The following is a 6,000-nucleotide window of genomic DNA, read 5'->3' as shown; positions in this document are numbered from 1 at the left end:
CATCAAACATTGTATATACGTGCTTAAACCATCTTAGTCTTTGTGATTTTATGAAATTTATGATATTTTCATTCCTAATTAACTTGTTGAGTTCTTCGTTGGTTTGTATTCTCCAATTTCCATCAATTTCTTTCAGAGGGCCATAAATTCTTCTTTAGATTTTTTCCTTTCAAATATTGAGAGTTTCTGTTTACAGGAATCTTTGAGGGTCCAAGTTTCGCATGCACATGTGGTTATGGGTCTTATTATGCTATAATAAAGTCTCAGTTTCGCAGATTTAGTTATTACTTTGCTCTTAAATAGGGCTAAGTTGGCAAAATATGCATTACTACCTAGAATAAGTCTCTGTCTAATTTTATCTTCAATTGTGTTGTCGCCATTTACAACTGATCCAATATATGTTCAAATATATGCCCCATGTTCAAAGCTTCACATTTAGTTCTTCAAATGTTTCTATTAATGTATTTTTTTGTCCTTGCTGTTATGAGGATGTCATCGGCATATGCAATACATTGTTTTAACCTTGTTGATATATTTGTACTACATTCCATCTGTTTCAATACAGAGTCTATCACTATACTAAACAGAGTTGCAGATAAGGGATCACCTTGCTTGACTCCACCTTCTATTTCGAATTCTTCACTCAGTTCCCTGTTAATTTTGACTCTTCCTTTATTTTTGGTTAAGGTTAACATAATTAGTCTGATTAGTTTAGATGGTACTTCATATGATTTTAAAACATCCATTACTTTGTTCCTGTGCACTGAGTCAAATGCATTAATAAAATCTATAAACAAGTTGTAGAGTCCAATATTAAATTCATAGCTTTTTCAAAAATCTGTCTTACTATGAATATATTATCTATAGTTGATCTGTTGGCTCGGAATCCCATTTGATATTCGTCAAGTTTGTATTCAGTGCATTCCAATAGCCTTTTATTTAGTATTTTAGCAAGTATTTTACATGCAATGTTTAGGGGTGTAATTGGCCTGTAACTATCACAATTTAATCTATCTCCCTTTTTGAAAATTGGGCACACTATACCTTTATTCCATAGAGTTGGTAACTTTTCATCTTTCCATACACTTAATATCAGATTGTGCAACATCAGCTTCAATGTTCTCTATCCATTTTTAATTAATTCTGGAGGGATGTTGTCTGATCCTGCAGCTTTATTTGTTTTTAGATTTTGTATTATGTGGGTTATTTCGTTCCACGATGGAGGATATAGTTCTTGTTGATTATTGTCATTCTGTTCTATTGGTGCCTGCATACTTGTTGTTACATTATTATTAAGAATCTTTTTAAAGTATTCCTTCCATCTATTTAGGACTAGTGCTTTTTCTGGGATGATGTTACCTTCTGTATCTTTACACATCATTGGCGATACTGTTTCCCCTTGTTTAAAGGATTATATCTCTTTGAAAAATTTTCTTGTCTCATTTTTCTTATAATTAACTTCAATTTGCCTTATTTTATCATTCAACCACTTCTTCTTCTTCTCTCTACACATTGTATTAGCTCCTTTTCTTTTTATATTATATATTTCTTGCCCTGCCCTGGTCTTTATTAGCATTGCTCCCCTTCTTGCTTTGTTCTTTTCTTGTATAATCCTTCTGCAATCTTCATCCCACCATTCATTTTTAGGGCATTTCTTTCTTTTTGTATAACTTCTTTAGCTGCCTCATTTATCGCAGTCTGTACGTTACCCCAATCTTCGTTAACACCTTTGCTTCCCTGTAGATTTTTCAATTTTTCATGTAATACTGCTGGATATTCCTTCAATTCTTTCGGGTCTTGAAGGTTTGAATGATTCCATTTGCTTTTAGGCGAAGATTTTATCTTATACATTCAAAAATAGTCTGCTTTAGGATTACTCGCACAAATATGTGGTCAGAGTCAATATTTGGGCCTCTTAAAGATCTTACATCATTTATCAAATCCTTTTTGCTGCTGTTAATCAGGACATGGTCTATCTGATTCATAGTACTTTGGTCAGTTCCTTTATGTATTCGTTTATGCTGGAATTGGGTGCTCATAACCATCAGGTTATTTGCAGCTGCAAATTCACATAATATTTCAGCATTCTTACTTGTTACATCATGTATTGTGTGCCTACCTGATATTTTACTATATATTTGTTCTTTTCCCAACTTTGCATTAAAATCACTTAATATAATCATTATATCACTTTTTGGAACACTGTCTCTCATATTTTGTTCTGGAAAACTAAATAATACAATAATATTTTTATGAAAATCAGTCAAGGATTGGTCTGTATAGAAAAAGAGTTCCAAGTGAGTATTAGCATTGAATGCGAATATCTCGAAAAATCAAGTTTTGATCCTATAGGAGAAATGTGAAAATTTAAACGCTTCTCAGGCTCTGAAGAGCATAATAATTCAACATTTTAACAAAATCAGTTCTGGATTGGTCTCTATAGAATATAAGTTTCAAGTGAGTATTAGCATTGAACGCGAATTTCTCGAAAAATCAATTTTTGATCCTACATTCGAAAAGTGATAACTTAAAGCTTTTCTGTTACTGAAAAGCATAATAATTTAACATTTTAATAGAAATCATCTCTAGCTTGCTCTGCAGACAAAAAAATTCCTTTCAAACTAACATTAACATTGAACGTGAATTTCTCTTTAAAAAATTATGTATTCATCCTATAGTCCACATGTAAGAAATTAAAACGCTTTTCAGGCTCTGAAAAGCATAATAATATAATTTTTAAAAAAAATCATATTTGGTTTGTAATGTATACAAAATGAGTTTCAGGTGAGTATTAGCATTGAACGCCAATATCTCGAAAAATCAAGTTTTGATACTATATTCGAAAAATCATAATTAAAACGCTTTTCAGGTTCTTCGTTTTGAATCGCTACAACTTCATGTATTGAAAGTTTTGGCTTTCTCAACAACATCTCTCAATTTTTTCCTATCCTGGATGCTCTTCGTCCAATTCTTTACTTTCATGTCTTTCAGATCTTGAATTATTTCATCTTCCCACCGTTTCTTTTGGCCTGCCTATGGTTCGTATCCCAAGTGGTTTCCAATTTATAAATTTTTGTTACTAATCTTTCATCAAACATTGTATATACGTGCTTAAACCATCTTAGTCTTTGTGATTTTATGAAATTTATGATATTTTCATTCCTGATTAACTTGTTGAGTTCTTCGTTGGTTTGTATTCTCCAATTTCCATCAATTTCTTTCAGAGGGCCATAAATTCTTCTTTAGATTTTTTCCTTTCAAATATTGAGAGTTTCTGTTTACAGGAATCTTTGAGGGTCCAAGTTTCGCATGCACATGTGGTTATGGGTCTTATTATGCTATAATAAAGTCTCAGTTTCGCAGATTTAGTTATTACTTTGCTCTTAAATAGGGCTAAGTTGGCAAAATATGCATTACTACCTAGAATAAGTCTCTGTCTAATTTTATCTTCAATTGTGTTGTCGCCATTTACAACTGATCCAATATATGTTCAAATATATGCCCCATGTTCAAAGCTTCACATTTAGTTCTTCAAATGTTTCTATTAATGTATTTTTTTGTCCTTGCTGTTATGAGGATGTCATCGGCATATGCAATACATTGTTTTAACCTTGTTGATATATTTGTACTACATTCCATCTGTTTCAATACAGAGTCTATCACTATACTAAACAGAGTTGCAGATAAGGGATCACCTTGCTTGACTCCACCTTCTATTTCGAATTCTTCACTCAGTTCCCTGTTAATTTTGACTCTTCCTTTATTTTTGGTTAAGGTTAACATAATTAGTCTGATTAGTTTAGATGGTACTTCATATGATTTTAAAACATCCATTACTTTGTTCCTGTGCACTGAGTCAAATGCATTAATAAAATCTATAAACAAGTTGTAGAGTCCAATATTAAATTCATAGCTTTTTCAAAAATCTGTCTTACTATGAATATATTATCTATAGTTGATCTGTTGGCTCGGAATCCCATTTGATATTCGTCAAGTTTGTATTCAGTGCATTCCAATAGCCTTTTATTTAGTATTTTAGCAAGTATTTTACATGCAATGTTTAGGGGTGTAATTGGCCTGTAACTATCACAATTTAATCTATCTCCCTTTTTGAAAATTGGGCACACTATACCTTTATTCCATAGAGTTGGTAACTTTTCATCTTTCCATACACTTAATATCAGATTGTGCAACATCAGCTTCAATGTTCTCTATCCATTTTTAATTAATTCTGGAGGGATGTTGTCTGATCCTGCAGCTTTATTTGTTTTTAGATTTTGTATTATGTGGGTTATTTCGTTCCACGATGGAGGATATAGTTCTTGTTGATTATTGTCATTCTGTTCTATTGGTGCCTGCATACTTGTTGTTACATTATTATTAAGAATCTTTTTAAAGTATTCCTTCCATCTATTTAGGACTAGTGCTTTTTCTGGGATGATGTTACCTTCTGTATCTTTACACATCATTGGCGATACTGTTTCCCCTTGTTTAAAGGATTATATCTCTGTGAAAAATTTTCTTGTCTCATTTTTCTTATAATTAACTTCAATTTGCCTTATTTTATCATTCAACCACTTCTTCTTCTTCTCTCTACACATTGTATTAGCTCCTTTTCTTTTTATATTATATATTTCTTGCCCTGCCCTGGTCTTTATTAGCATTGCTCCCCTTCTTGCTTTGTTCTTTTCTTGTATAATCCTTCTGCAATCTTCATCCCACCATTCATTTTTAGGGCATTTCTTTCTTTTTGTATAACTTCTTTAGCTGCCTCATTTATCGCAGTCTGTACGTTACCCCAATCTTCGTTAACACCTTTGCTTCCCTGGAGATTTTTCAATTTTTCATGTAATACTGCTGGATATTCCTTCAATTCTTTCGGGTCTTGAAGGTTTGAATGATTCCATTTGCTTTTAGGCGAAGATTTTATCTTATACATTCAAAAATAGTCTGCTTTAGGATTACTCGCACAAATATGTGGTCAGAGTCAATATTTGGGCCTCTTAAAGATCTTACATCATTTATCAAATCCTTTTTGCTGCTGTTAATCAGGACATGGTCTATCTGATTCATAGTACTTTGGTCAGTTCCTTTATGTATTCGTTTATGCTGGAATTAGGTGCTCATAACCATCAGGTTATTTGCAGCTGCAAATTCACATAATATTTCAGCATTCTTACTTGTTACATCATGTATTGTGTGCCTACCTGATATTTTACTATATATTTGTTCTTTTCCCAACTTTGCATTAAAATCACTTAATATAATCATTATATCACTTTTTGGAACACTGTCTCTCATATTTTGTTCTGGAAAACTAAATAATACAATAATATTTTTATGAAAATCAGTCAAGGATTGGTCTGTATAGAAAAAGAGTTCCAAGTGAGTATTAGCATTGAATGCGAATATCTCGAAAAATCAAGTTTTGATCCTATAGGAGAAATGTGAAAATTTAAACGCTTCTCAGGCTCTGAAGAGCATAATAATTCAACATTTTAACAAAATCAGTTCTGGATTGGTCTCTATAGAATATAAGTTTCAAGTGAGTATTAGCATTGAACGCGAATTTCTCGAAAAATCAATTTTTGATCCTACATTCGAAAAGTGATAACTTAAAGCTTTTCTGTTACTGAAAAGCATAATAATTTAACATTTTAATAGAAATCATCTCTAGCTTGCTCTGCAGACAAAAAAATTCCTTTCAAACTAACATTAACATTGAACGTGAATTTCTCTTTAAAAAATTATGTATTCATCCTATAGTCTAAATGTAAGAAATTAAAAAGCTTTTCAGGCTCTGAAAAGCATAATAATATAACTTTTAAAAAAAATCATATTTGGTTTGTAATGTATACAAAATGAGTTTCAGGTGAGTATTAGCATTGAACGCCAATATCTCGAAAAATCAAGTTTTGATCCTATATTCGAAAAATCATAATTAAAACGCTTTTCAGGTTCTTCGTTTTGAATTGCTACAACTTAATGTATTGAAAGTTT

This window comes from Lepisma saccharinum, chromosome 27, assembly GCF_977018435.1.
Source record: "Lepisma saccharinum chromosome 27, izLepSacc3.1, whole genome shotgun sequence".
NCBI lineage: Eukaryota > Metazoa > Arthropoda > Insecta > Zygentoma > Lepismatidae > Lepisma > Lepisma saccharinum.
This window is presented reverse-complemented; position numbering follows the sequence as displayed.